This window comes from Balaenoptera borealis (assembly GCF_965194805.1).
Source record: "Balaenoptera borealis genome assembly, chromosome: 15".
In the NCBI taxonomy this organism is placed as follows: Eukaryota; Metazoa; Chordata; class Mammalia; order Artiodactyla; family Balaenopteridae; genus Balaenoptera; species Balaenoptera borealis.
In genome coordinates, this window is record NC_138871.1 from 34,577,547 (window position 1) to 34,593,145 (window position 15,599).

The window sequence follows — 15,599 nt, forward strand, 5'->3', positions numbered from 1 at the left end:
CTCTAACGGGTACCTGTCACCCAACTCTCCGGTCCCACGATCTCTTTTCTAATCTCTGTTAGAGGGGCAGAGTGAGAGATCAGGTGTCCTTCTGACCGGGTCACAGGGCAATTGGAGCCACATTTCCTGTTTGTTAGGAGAGGGCACTGCACGCCCCCCCCCCCCCCCGCCTTACTCCCCCTAACCACAGGGCTCTCCATGGTAACAGTTGATGAGCCGGAGAGAAGACTTTTAAACAACTGCAGAGCTATGAAAAATTCCTCATGAAAAGAGCCTTTGTCTCCTTTGTTGATATTCAGAAGAGGGTGGGGATAAGATGGTTCTAGACACGGTTTGGAGAAATCTCCTGGAAAATCGATGTGAAACTCATGATAATCTTCTGCCAAATGAAACTGGCCCCGATTCTTTGATTCGGATGCCATGCAGCTTGTCCAGGAGTCCTTACAACTCTGCTTATCCTCGTGAGAAGAGTTGGCATTCTACAGCTTCGCTTGTCACACAAAGAAAGGGATTGTCATAAATATCAAGTGGATATTTGATAGGGATATTCATGTCCCTCATTTCATAATTCAGGAGACATGCTAGTGAAGCAAGGCCTTCTGTGAGGATTAAGTGAGTTAGCAGTGTACAAGCTTAGCACAATACTTGGCACATAAAGATCGTGAATCATAGGAATTGATAGATATGTCGACTGTAGATACATTCCTGTATCATCTGATGCCACAAAAAAAAGGCTCGAGTAATTTAATATGCTGGAAATAAATAGGCTTTATTTTATTTGTTTTATTTATTTATTTATTTATTTATTTTTAGAAAGTACTCATTTAATCTCATCAATTTTTTGTGAGGGCTTTCAGCTCTAAGAATGCAGTTTTTTAAAATTTTATTTCTTTATTTCTTTATTTATGGCTGTGTTAGATCTTTGTTTCTGTGCGAGGGCTTTCTCTAGTTGCGGCAAGTGGGGGCCACTCTTCATCGCGGTGCGCGGGCCTCTCACTATCGTGGCCTATCTTGTTGCGGAGCACAGGCTCCAGACGCGCAGGCTCAGTAATTGTGGCTCACGGGCCCAGTTGCTCTGCGGCATGTGTGATCTTCCCAGACCAGGGCTCGAACCCGTGTCCCCTGCATTGGCAGACAGACTCTCAACTACTGCACCACCAGGGAAGCCCTATTTGTTTGTTTTAAATTGAAACTGCATATTTATTTCATTTTATGATATTAGCCAGGTACTCACAATTCAAAATACCATTGTTTCCTCCACTTGTCATGAAGCCAGAAATTCATCACTGGAGATTTGATTGTTAGAGAATGGAAATTTTCCTGTTTTCAAATTTTGGGGCAGAAAATTCTTTGGATAGGGAAGACCTCTTATCTTTCTTCAGATGAACACCTAATGAAATAGTTGGGAAGAACAAACCACATAATTCCTGAAAACAGACTTTGAATACAACTGTGATCCAAGAAGGAAAATGGAAACTGTTTTCTCCTGAGAGAGTGCCATATATAAGAACTATGTTAGGCAATCTCACCTGACCTTTCATTTTAGTCATATAGCATCCCTGCAAATAAACGTGGTTATGTTTTAATAAACATAATAAATAAATGAGGATATTTTAATAAATGAGGGTATTATAACTCAGATATCTCAAGTCCTAATCTTTAGTATTCTATGGTTAGGTGCTAGAATTTATTTATTTATTTATTTTAACATCTTTATTGTAGTATAATTGCTTTACAATGGTGTGTTAGTTTCTGCTTTATAACAAAGTGAATCAGTTATACATATACATATATCCCCATATCTCTTCCCTCTTGCATCTCCCTGCCTCCCACCCTCCCTATCCCACCCCTCTAGGTGGTCACAAAGCACCGAGCTGATCTTCCTGTGCTATGTGGCTGCTTCCCACTAGCTATTGGTTTTACATTTGGTAGTGTGTATATGTCCATGCCACTCTCTCACTTTGTCCCAGCTTGCCCATCCCCCTCCCCTGTCCTCAGTTCCATTCTGTAGTAGGTCTGCGTCTTTATTCCCATCCTGCCCCTAGGTTCTTAATGACCACTTTTTTTTTTTTTTTTTTTTTTAGATTCCATATATATGTGTTAGCATACGGTATTTGTTTTTCTCTTTCTGACTTACTTCACTCTGTATGACAGACTCTATGTCCATCCACCTCACTACAAATAACTCAGTTTTGTTTCTTTTCATGGCTGAGTAATATTCCATTGTATATATGTGCCACATCTTTATCCATTCATCTGTAAATGGAATTTAGAATCAAGTTTACCTAATTTCAAAGTTCAATCTCTTTCTTACACTGTTCCAGGTAGGGGAAGGGTAGAGTGTAAGAAAAGGGATTAGGTTGGAGTAGGAAAGCTCTAAAGGCAAAACTGGCATTTGCTTAGGACAAGTCTTGGCATAAAAACAGAAATAAGCAAACAAAAGAATATGCTTCTCTTAATCTGCTTTGGCTGGTATAACAAAATACCATAGACTAGTGGCTTAAACAACAGACGTTTATTTTCTCCCAGTTCTAGAATCTGGAAGTTCAAGATCAGGGTGATGGCATGATCAGTTTCTGGTGTTGCTTCTCTTCTTGGCTTGTAGGTGGATGCCATCTCTCTGCGTGATCATCTGAACTGTGTGCAATTGGAGAGAGGGAGAGAGAGAAAGAGACAAAGAGAGATAGAGCAAGCTTCCTGGTTTCTCTTCTTATAAGGACACTAATCCTATAGGATGAAGGCCCCAGCCTTATGACCTCATTTAATCATTATCACCTCCTTATAGGCCCTATCTCCAAACACAGTCACTTTGGGGCTTCAACATATGAATTTGGAGGGGGCACAATTCAGTCCATAGCAATACTTTTATCTGACTTAATGCTGTCTCTGTCTATCTTATTTTTATATTCCCAATGATTAATATGGTCCCCATAATAAAACGCAATTACTTATTTTGGATGAAATTTAAAAAATGAATGAATGAATAAAAGCAATTGAAGGACCTTTCTTTCCAAGAGGCTATAAAAATTGATGCTAAAGTATAATAGGATTGTAAAAAAAGAACTTTCAGCAGTTTAATTTTCCTTAAAAACTTCCCAAGAGTTTCCATTAAACAACTTACTAGATATTTGGTTTTAATCCAGAATAGGGTTCCTCCACAGAGACACTATTGACATCGTGGACCAGACACTTCTTTATTGTGGGGGCTATACAGTGCATTGTCAGATGTTTAGCAGCATCCCTGGCCTCTACCCACGAGATGCCATTAGTGCCCCTTGCCCCAATCATGACAATAAAAATTGTCTCCAGACATTGCCAATTATCCCCAGGTGGGGTGGGGTGGGGTGGGGATGGCAAGTTGATTTGAGAACCATTGATCTAGAGTCTAGATTCTAGACTATAAAGTGTTATGGACCTTAGAAAGGCTTCCCAATTCTAAAACAAAGAATCTGCTTTAGCTTCATTGGGATGTATGATCCCTTGAGTCTTTCCTGTTTTCTCAAGCTATGGCCTTTTTCTTGACTTCCCTTGCCTCTTACCTTAGCCTGTGCATCATGTACACTCACACAGATTTCCTACCCCATCCCCATCTCCCTTCATTACTTGTCCTTCTGCTGTTCCTCTCTTGATAATTCCTAGTCATGGAAAGTGTCCACCCTCTGCTCCTGTTTTCAATTAGGTAAAAGTCAATTGAATAAGATGCAAATATGGCACCTTAGGTATACTTTTGCCTGGTTCTGCTATAAAGGTACACTCCCCGTTTCAGCAAAGCAGTAACTTACAGCTTGTTTCTGAACTTTCTAATGAATTCTCCACTCTCAGATCACTTAGTCACATGAAGCTCACCTATAACTTTATTTAAAAGATCAAGACTCTCTGGTTTGACTGCTCTTAATATCTGTCTCCTCATTAGGGACCTTCTCTTTCTTTATTTGCTCTGAAAGAAAATCCATCCTCCACTTCAGGGCACTCTTGCTCTTCTTTCTTGTTAACTCCTTCATATTTTGGTCTCCTCTCCAAGTTTTCTTGTCCTCACTTGCATCTTCAGTTTTTCCCATTCTACTTGGCCTATTTTCTGTTTCTGAAAACTTGCTTAGATTTCTCCACCTTAAATTAAAAAACACAAATCCCTCTCCCTAATCCAGTAGTTCTCAATCAGGAGAGATTTAACCCCCAGTGAACATTAACAATACCCTGAGACACTTTTGGTTGTCACAGGTGAGGAGATGGGTGCCACTGGTATCTAGTGGGTAGAAACCAAGAATGATGCAAAACATCCTAAAAAACCACAGGATAATCTCCCCCCACCTCCAGCACCCCTTATCCCCACAAACAAAGACTTATTTGGTTCCAGATGTCAACAGTTACTCAGGTTGATGGTGTGCAATCCTACAATTCTCAGAGATACTACATCACTTCTGCTCTCTATTTTACTTTGTAGCTTCTTAGAAGATTCGTGCACATCTGCTGCTCTGCCTACTCACTGCTCAATCACACGCACTTATTCCTTAATCCACTCCAATCTAACTTCCTCCCATTAGTCATCAAATCATCAAATCAAATGACTTCAGTCCTCCGTTAGCTTCCTAAGCCTCTCTGCTTGGAGCGATGTTACTGAAACTGAGCAGGACCCTGTGGGGCTCCTGGGCATGGAAGCCTTTCCATGTTCCCCATTTCTTGTTTGTAGGGAATAGGCTCCAGCCTCCATGACCTTCCCTGAGTTCCAAAGGGCAGATTCAAACAGTTGCTAATCAGGGAAGGGAGGGGACGCAGAGACAAGGGAGGAGCAGTCAAAAAATAATAGTGCAGACTTGGGGTAGAGTCCTGGTCTGCCTCAAGGGAAACACATAACAATGTCTTTGAGTTCTTCTGTAGAACTAAAACCCCCAACAAATGGGAGATAAACTACTTGATGAAGCATTCTTCATTCCAGAGAGAAGATCACAGTTTGATAACCTCAGGAACCACAGCTCATCAGGAGACCATCTGAGGCCAGATTAAAGGAATGCAGGCTCTGCACATATCTGATCTTTATCAGCAACCCCACCCTTGAACCATTGCTATAAAACTCCTCACCAAATTCCCCCAGGTTGGAACACACAGTTTTTGAGGACATGAGCCTGCTGTGTCCCCCTTTGCCTGGCAAAGCAACAAAGCTATTCTTTTCTACTTCACCCAAAACTCTGTCTCCGAGGTTTGATTCGGTACTGGTGTACAGAGGCAGAGTTTTCGGCATCACTACCATCCCAGCCGTAACTTGGGAAGTGAGGGAAGGATCAAGGGGTCAGGCATCGTAATGAGGCTGAAGCAGATTCTCTATTTGGAACTGAGAAGTTTTCTAAGATCTGCAATACACTGTAGTCTAGAATCTAGATCAATGGCTGGCTGCAGTCTAGAATCTAGATCAGTGGCTCTCAAAGGAATTTGCTAACCTTAACTCCCACCTGGGGACACTTGGCAATGTCCAGAGACAATTTTTATTATGATTGAGACAGGGAGGTGCTGCTGGTATCTAATAGGTGGAAGCATCCTATAATCCTCTGCCTTTTCTCTCATTCTTTGGCCTCTTTCCTTGGCTCTGTCTTGTCTTTATCCACCTCCAACCTGACTGATCTATTTCCATGAATTCTGCAGTCTCCTCTTCCTCCTTCTCTTTGTCTTATCTACCCTGCTGGTTTGTAAACTCACCAAGAGCATTTTAATCATCCTAGACACCTGGAATACCTTGCAGGGTGTCTTGTTTAGAGGATGGCTCAATAAATACTTGTTTGCTTAAATTAGGATTAAACCATACATATGTCTATGTGTAAAACAAAACAAAACAAACAGCCCTCAAGCCTCAGAAAAAATCCTTGAGCAAAATTTTCTATATCACGTGACATATCTTATCTAAATTTTTCCATGATGGTAAAACAGACATGTGGGAAGCCTCATGGAGAGGGCATAAGAGCTTGAGTTCAAGGAGCTCTGTGTCCTCACTACATCCAGTATCATTCTTGGGCACATTTCCTCATCTGTAAAATCAAAGACCATAGAGTGAATGAGTATCAAGATTCTTTCTAACTCCAAATTTTTATGATCCTAAATATTAGGGGTTCATAAAATTGAATCCCTAATAAAACTTTTTTTAATTTATCAGGTTTTTAAGTAAAATGACATTACTGAGTTGACCTAATTCATTAATATGCATCTATAGTTTCATGGATCAAACATGGTGTTTAAACATATGTATGTATATATTTACAAGAAATAGATGTGTGCATATGTGTGTGTGTGTGTGTGTGAGAGAGAGAGAGGGGGGGTATGTGTGTGTATTTTTAACTTTCCATTATGTAGAATTCAGTAAATCTAGATTTTATTCCTAGATCAAATGTTCCAGGAGAGTTCTAAGTGAGTTAAAAGAAGTTAACCATAAAAACATAGATTCAGCCTTAACAATGGTGTCATAAATAATGACAATGTCATAAGAGGGAATTTAAAAAGCAATCAGAAATTATGTGCTTTTTTTTCCCCCCCACAAAGCACATGTTAAATTAACCAATAAGCTTTGTTACGGTACCTACCTGATGATGATTTTACATTATCTAGTGTTTTAAAAAATGGTTCCAAAATCCTAGATTTATAACCCTGCAGAAGTCCCCACACTGTTGCAATGTTGTCTTCAATTCAGCCACTTCATATTGAAATTTCACACACAATAATTGGCTGACCTTCACAGCTATGGCAGAAACTAATTAAAGCTGTAAGGCTGTGCTAGTAATGCTTTTGTGTGAAATGTGAAGTTTGGTGATAATGAAATATGGGGTGCAGATGTTATTGTCTTAGATAGACTGTGCTCTTGGTTCACACTAATGAAGAACAGCAATTATTAAACAAAAAGTATTTTTTGCCCATTAATTATTTTGTGTTGTGATAGTAGAAATAAAAACACAGTAGCATCTCTCCTACCAGCATCTCCCCAAAGTAATTTTATGGAACTTTGCCTGCTGACTTCTATCATTAGCCATTCGGTTTCCACTTTCTTCTCCTACTGATCTTAGACCTTTGGGAGCCTCCGGCAAGGACCTGGCTGAGTTCAGAAAGCAAAGGGTAAAGGGCAAGCTAAAAATGGTTACCCATAAAGATTTTTAGACAGCTGAAGGATTAAATAAATGAAGCTTTTTGGAAACAACTTTATACTCCAAACAGAGATGTCAGTAGAAATATGATGCACTCCACACTGCTGGTGTCTGATAGACAAAGGTCACTGCTGCTATTGAGGTACAAGTAGAGAAATAATGCAGGCCTGAGCTCCGGTTTTTGGTTGTTAGGAGCTGAGTTTCTATTAATAGGTCGGTGTGACTTGCTGGACTTCCACTCGGTCAAGTATAACAAATCACAGATTTGCAACAATTGAAGAAAAACACTAGAATAAAGGAAAGGCACATTGTATAGTGAAGTCTTACCTTTTCATGGGCTAATGATTGAGGCTGCTTCTCTTTATCCCTCTCCTCGTTGACTTCAGGCCGCTTAGTTCTCATTAACAGAGCAGAGATGGGAGGGACACGAGTTACACACAAATTGGCCAATTTCCCTATTTGGGAAAGGAGATGGAACTTATTGGCCAAAATAAAATGTAATAATTACTTGTGTAATTTTCTCTGTCGTCCATGTCCCAAAGTATCCATATCCTACTACATGGGCGTCTTAAGGCCTTATCTACGAGGTATTGGCCACTAAACCCCAGCAGTGATGAGGGTAGGAAGTGGCAGAAGAAACACAGGAGGAGGTGGACATCACTGGATCATGTCACCTCAGACTGGGCAGAGAAAAAAAGGTTAGTGCTTGGGAGGAAGAGGATTGATGGCCATGAAAATATTATATAGCTGAAGACGTAGTGGTTGGAGGGGATATCTTTACAACACATTAGGGCTCCATTTTCTTGATGGTTGCGTCACTTGTCAATACATTTGGTCTTGATGTAACAGAATATTCAGAGGAACTATGAGTGGATTTGGGGAGTAATTAATATAGGTAGTGATGGGCAAAATGACTGTTGAGACCACGTGTTGCTTCATTTGGGGGAAAGGTTAAGAATTTCATTTGAATAAAGGACACCCATATATGTTAGGTGGAAACATAGGCTTGTTTTGTTGTTGTAAAGAATTTCAGTCGTGTGCAGAAGGGTACATATAGAAGCTGAGTAGCCAAAGGGGAAGAACTGTGTCAGTTATTAGACTATTGGCTCTCAGCTTCCAATCCACCCTTCCTTTTCCTGCTTTTGATAATGGAACATTTCTCCTTTGCCAGCTTGCACAATGTTAAAATAGCAGAGGGCACTGCAGGGACACTAGAAAGTGTTTTTCTTCCTGGTACCAGTGTGTTCTCTGCTTGTTCCTGCATTGTAAGATGGGCAGGAGCTCACAGGGCACCAAAGGTGTTCAGCACCAGCAAGTTTCATCAACATTACCCCTTTGTGCAGCTTCTCCCAGCACCCAAGAGGGCAGCTTTGCATTGAGTTCCAACAATGCAGCAGATTTCTCCACCAGGCAGTGGGCGGTGATCACGCACTCTCCAAGGGGGACCAACTCTAAGCCTGTGAAGGAGGAGAGACTTCACTGGGTCCCCTGCCTCTGCCCTAGAGGTAGCAGACCGTTCCTTATATCTGCTATTTCTGTAAATCTTACCTTACTCCTTGTATGTTATCTCCTCTTGCAGTTAATCATCTTTTTCATTAAGCTTTTCTTGTTCAAATGATTGTGTGATTTCTCTCTTCTGATTGGAACCCGGCTGATTCAGTGATCCTCCCATCTTCAACCCAACAATTTATACAAGAAGTAAATGATTTCCTTTATTATCATGACTGATTGAATTAAATGTAAAAATGTGCTGGACAAGGAGGAATTTGCAATAGTAGAAGTAGTAGAATATAGTAAAATATAATTGAAGCAATTATCAGCTTTCAGAAGATGCAGTCATGAATTATGAAAGATTATAATCCCATGTAATTTTCAGTAAAAAGAACAAAGCAAGAATGTACCAAAACCTTAACTTTACCCTGTACCAAATAAAGGAGTGATTAGAAAGACTGAAAATGCAAAAAGGTGATAATGCAGGCACGTTGTCCCATGTCAAAATAACAGAGTATCCACTTGGAGATTACAAAAGTCCTCTCATGTTAAACCCTTTGGGCCAAAACATAAAGCAACTGCTTTGGAGTGGTCCTGGCTTACAATGTAGACAGAAACTTTAGATTGTCTTAACCTCAGGAACTTGTTTTGTTCCTATCATATTTATCCAGAATACATCTCCAATTCATTTATTTCTGGCAGACTCCATTACATTGCTAAACTGTATAGACACAAGATCCCATCCATTGCCCTCTCTTCATAGCATAATCGTCATTTTCCTCAACAAATGTACCATTACACACAATAGGATCAATAATGGAGTGGATGTAGTTAAATAGAGCAGTAAAGAGACCTAGCTGGGCACATTAATGAGAGACAAGGCAGGGCAATGGAAGCCTGCCCTTCCCCAAGGAGAGAAATTGCCCCATAGGATATCAAACCATGTTTCTCCTCAGGCTGCTTGGCACATGGACCTATTGATTTCAGGAGTGGAGCATTGTGATGGTAGAGGCTGCCCATGGGAATGGCCTCTGGGGACAGCAATTTGGGCAGAAAAAGAAGAGGGTAATAACTTGTTCAGTGAAAAATAAATGGGTTTCAGTGCTCCTGACCAGGTGTCTTGTCTGATACTTCTATGCTAGGAGTGTCCCTTTGACTTCCAAAAAAAAAATAATGTCAAACTTTGTTGTGAGCCAGAGCCCTGGGGAGAGCTAAACCTGGGTTGCTGCAAAGAACAGCTTTTTAACCAGAGGCTGAGCAAAGTGCTGCTAATAAAACATCGGATGGTTTCTTTCCAACGAGTCTGGCTTCTGAATGATGAGTCTTTGACATCTGTCTGTTTTTAGCAAAGTTTTAACTGTGAGGTCCTGTTTGTATTGGAATCTTATTTGCCCCCATGAAGCAAATGTTGAGGATAATAGTGACTGTGAAGTGGGTCCTTGTGAGTGTGTCTAGGTTACTCAAGGAAAGCAGCTTGTACTCCTATGTACTACTGTTAGGAACATGAGTAAATTGCTAACCTACTCAACGAGTGCTATAAAGTATATTGCTGGATGTCTCCCTAAAGCAGTAGTTCTTAACCAGGGTTGCTTTTGGTATGAGCATTGCCTCTGGATATTTGGGCTGAGTAGGTCCTGGGTGGGGGAATAGGCATCTATATTTTGAACTAGTGTCCCAACTGGTTTTGATGCAGCTGCTTCAGGAACTGTTATTTAGTAATCATTACACTTAATGATACATATTTTTCAGAGACCAAGGTGACCTGATGAGATAAAAAGTTGAAAGTAGAAAAATTGGTGCTCTTGGGAACTTACGACAAGTTAGAAGGAGACCTGGCAATTTGGAGAGGTCTGTAATTAAGCTAGAAAAGTCAAGACGGAAGAGTTTAGGCTGGATGTGGTATGGGCAGCAGAGTTTTTGGGTAACATCTGGCACAGAATGAGTTCAGTATTCCCAGCATCACGTTCTAAATCTTCAGGGAATACACTCTCATTGTGTCCTCTGTCAAAGACACCCTTTGGAGTGCAGTCGGATACTCTGTTCAATAATAAACAAATCAGAAGCACCATCGATATGGTTCAATTCGCATACTTCATCGTTGTGGTCACCAGGTTAGGGAGAGGTGAGCACTGTTGACCAAAAGGGATCTGTGACTAAAGGAATAAGTTGCAAAGGTGCTGAGGCTGATGAGGAACTGAGAGAACAGTCTGTCTATATCACTCTGTAGTTTGAAGCATAAGAGCCAATTTGCTATCCTTAGTTCCAAATCAGGAAGAATCTGCTTATGAAATGTTCTGGAAGAATATCTTTTATTTCTCCATACTGGAGATTCATTTATACCAATTTATCCACACTCTTTTACTAGGAATCCATTAAAAATAATAGTGCAAAGTTGAGAGACAGGGGATGGATGTTGGTACAACCCATAGCCAAGTAACAGGACGAAGATGACTGGTCCACCTTGGAATCACACACGTGATGTTGATAACTTAGCACTGCCCCCTAAACAACCAACATATATTACAGTCATGTTCACACATGCAAAATATTTATTGGCTCACTCTAAGGATAATGTATGTTCTGTGCAGACTCATGAAAATATGAAATATACCACAATACACATCAAGGATCTGAACAATGCTTTTGTAGTTACACATCCCACACCTCCTTCCAGGCAGTCTTTAGCAGTTAAAACATTTTATACCAAGTTGATTAGATTTATTTAGTCATGTTTATTGAAACCTAGGTCAAAAATTACCACCTCAATTATTCAGTTGAACCATAGTGTATTACTGTTTGTTAACGTGTGTATGCTTGGATACATCTCAGGCCAAACATAGTTTCCAAGCAAAAACAAGCCAAGTTAGTCAAAACCTGATATATTGTGATTCCTTGATTCAAAGTGATCCTTTGAAGTGACCATTCTCAATTTTTTGTTTTGTTTTGTTTTGTTTTATTTTGCTGTATTTTTTTCATCCTCAAATCTTTTTAGGAAAAAAAGATAAACCTCCAGACAGTAAATGTACACATTGTTTGTAAGAAACATCCTGCTCTTAGGAATGTGAAAGTATTAAAAAACAAACAAAAACTCCCCCAAATCAGATATCTTAAAGCTGAAGAGAATACAAGCTCATACCTAGGTGTTTCTTGCTATGCCGTGGCATTGTATTATAAAGAGGACTAGGATATTTTGAGGTATAATTTGTTGTTCACTAAGTGCAAGAAATTCTAATAACTCAACATCAATATAATTCCATTTTTAAAAGAAGAAGGTCTAGAGAATTGTTTCGAATACACATGTCAAAAGGAGGTCTTATCTTGACCTCATACATGTTCACTGAAGATTTGAAACTTTTTTGGGCGAATTTGCAGGACATGTGGATGCACGGAAAGGAGTCTGTGCATTAGGAATGGAGGCATCTTTTAGGAAAAACTGAATGTTAAGGCATAGAAGTTTTATCCAACGGCACCAGGCTTGGGAGAGAAAAGGTAGCCTCCAGACCATCCCACATGGATTTATACTTAAGTTTTGGGCAGAAGGGACTGAGCAAATAAAAACAAAATAAAAATGAATTCAGAAGGATCTGCTTTTTGGCAAATCTAAGGAGCTACTGCTTATATAAGAGAGTATAGCACAAGAGGGCTAGAAGTTCTGACAAAGTTAAAGCACATTCAAGTGCAAATACCAGGGCCTAAGCAAGAGCAGAATAAACTGAAGCTCAAACAAAGAAAAACCTGGGGCAGCCCTCATGCATCATTTGTGTCACAGGCAGCAACAAAGACGGAGACCTACTTGTGATACCAACCGCGGTCCTTGGACTCTTTAATCAATAGAAATTATAAAAGGCCAGATGAGAAACTCAGGCAAGGCTTTATTGGGGCTAGTGGGGCAGCACGAGTGAACAAAAACAAGTAACAGGTTCCCTTGCTCTCTCTCTGAGGTGGGGTCGGGGGGAGCTGGTTCCTTAAATGGGGTGAGTGTAGGGACAGATCAGTGGGGCTGGAGGTGTGGCTTAGGTACTCTGCCCACCCCTTTGTGGTGCTGTGTGCAGGGATCATGCTTTTGCTCCTGGCACCTCAGAAGTAGCAGTTGAGTTTTGGCCTTTTTGCATCTTATTGTTCATAATTGCCCTGACTGCATGTGTGTAGTCATTTTTAGTCCCTTTTAGTTTCTTTGCATTCTGTTCCAGGTGCAAGTATTCCAGTAAAGGGTCCCAGGTCTCAGCCTGTCTCACTTGGAGGGCATCAGTGACATTATACTGGCGTTGTAATAAGGAAAAACAAATCTGACTCCATATTAGATCTGTTTCTTTTACTTTAACCTTTGTGTTCTACTGCTTTTGCTTTGAATTAAGAATGTTGCCTATAGTCTGAAATATACAGGATAGCCCATTCTCCAGGCTCTGACCTTTAAGGGTATAACACTTTTCCATTCATACAGAGATAAAAAGTTGCAGAACAGAGAATAACATTTGTCTTGCTGGAGGTTTACAGGAGCGCTGGGACCTGACCTATGTGGACAGCTGCAAGAGCAAAGGATTCCAACACCAAGAAGATTGCAGCATCCAACCACGACCCTCTGTCACCTTGCCTTTAAAAATGCTTTGCTGAGGGGCTTCCCTGGCGCAGTGGCTGAGAATCTGCCTGCCAATGCAGGGCACACGGGTTCGAGCCCTGGTCTGGGATGATCCCACATGCCGCGGAGCAGCTAGGCCCGTGAGCCACAATTACTGAGCCTGCGCATCTGGAGCCTGTGCTCCGCAACAAGAGAGGCCACGACAGTGAGAGGCCTGCACACCGCGATGAAGAGTGGCCCCCGCTTGCCGCAACTAGAGAAAGCCCTCGCACAGAAGCGAAGACCCAACACAGCCATAAATAAATAAATAAATTTTTTTTAAAACCCCAAAGTTTAAAAAATAAAATAAAATAAGGACAATTACAGATGCAGAAAGTACACATTAAGAAAAAAAAAATGCTTTGCTGAAACCCTTTGGGGAGTTTGGGGTTTTTGGAGGATGAGCCAGCGGTTCTCCTTGCATGGCCCTTTCTCTGCTCCAAATTCTGATGTCTTGGTATTGTTTGGTCTCACTGTGCATCAGGCACATGAACTTGTTTTGGGCAACAACATCACAAGACCTTCAATGGGCACTGACGGTGGAGTCTTAATGGCAATGGCCTGCCACCTGAAGGCAACCAAAGGAGACATTTTCAGAGAGATCCAGAACAGAAGAGGAGGAAAATGTTGGCTGCCAGATGAAAAACCAAGAGCTCATAAAAGACACCCTCAGGAGCCTTCCCAAAATTGTGTGTGTCGCAGAGAGAGGGTGGATGAGAAATGTGGCTTTAACATACACCTGGATTTCTTTCACTGCTGAGTGGGGACAGAGTCCACAAAAAACATTTTGTTATGGTTTCAAACTTAATTTTAACAGATCAATCTCATAAGGGAAACCCAGGTTATACTTGCAAGAGTATAGGAAAGACATATTTCATGTTCTAAATGAACTTCCATTTTAATAGCTCACGTTAAATAATTCCATGTAATCAGTGCCCTATATTTTAAAATAATCATACAGAGTATAATAAATTATTAGGCTGTTAAATATAGATGATTTAATCCTGAGTATTATAGAAATATATTATTTTCCTATTGTCTGTTCCTATTATTAATCAAGCAAATTAAGTTAGTGAAGTGGTTCCAATAGAATGTGGTAATTTATTATGTACACCGGTGTTAAAAATTATAAAATTAAACTCTCTGTGGTAACTGTATTCCCCAAATCAAACATGTAGATGTTTATAAGTCTAAAAGACTAACTATCCAAATAAAGAGTTTACTGCTTAGTAGGAGTTTTTAAATAGCTCTATTTGTTATGATTCAAAATATATTGCAATAAAATGGTTAAATGAAACTTAAAAAATTATGTACACTCACATGCATGTTCACACACTGTGCATTGTTTTTCTGTCCATGAGATGCAGTATTAACAATTCACCTCTTGATGGATTGGAAGATGCATCTTGTGTTTCAGACTGGGTTCCCCTCTCCCTTTCCCTGTGCCATTCATAGTAATAGAAAAACCAGTTGACAATAAAAATCAAAGAAATGTAAACAAGTAAATATGTTTATTTCATAGATGCTGCTTTTTATTTAGAGTCTCAAAATGATATTTAAAGGAAGAAACATGCTAAAATCCCAACGGGGACAGCCTATAATTGTCCAGTAGTTTCATGAGGTCTGAGTTAATCTCTCCTGCCTTTCTAGTCTGGAAAACTCCAACACTTGTGTGTTACTTGGGGTGTCAGGTCACTGCGTGTTGCCATGAAAGACAAGAAAAAGAAAAGAGAAAGTCATGTTTACTCATTCTCAATGGTTTTAATTTTTTAGGGCTAATTTTTGTTAACCCATGTGTTACCCTGTGAAATACTCCGACCTCCAAATGAGTCAGTGAAGATGGAAGTGGTAGGTGTATTAATGTCACTCTGAAAGTAAAAGCACTTGTGTTCCCAACTGGCTAAGGCAGACACACAAAAAAATGTTTCCTTTATGTGTTATTGTAATTAAATAAACACAATGCGACAAAACCTCCAATTTACATGAACTCCAAAGGTGCAAGAAGTTGTATTTAGTAAACTTATAGTGAAGTAACAAGGTAACATAAAATTGTTACTCAAAAACTGGAATGTTTTTATAATGGAAGGAAATACAGGGGAGATATTTTTATGAAAATTATTTCAAAGGACTTTTCTTCACAGTCCTTGAATTGTAGTACCACAGTATCCAAAAAGGCCATTTTAATTATAACTCTCAAATTCTGTCATCCTTTTCAAAAATTATTATTAGAATGCCAGTCCGCTGACCTTCAACTTCCACTGAATATAATCTATACATTTTGGTCATGCCTAGGAGGCATCTGAAGCAAAAGCTTGAGGCTTTAAGAAATGAAGCTTGAAAAAGTTTCTCCTTTCCTGTAAATTAGAAAATGGAAG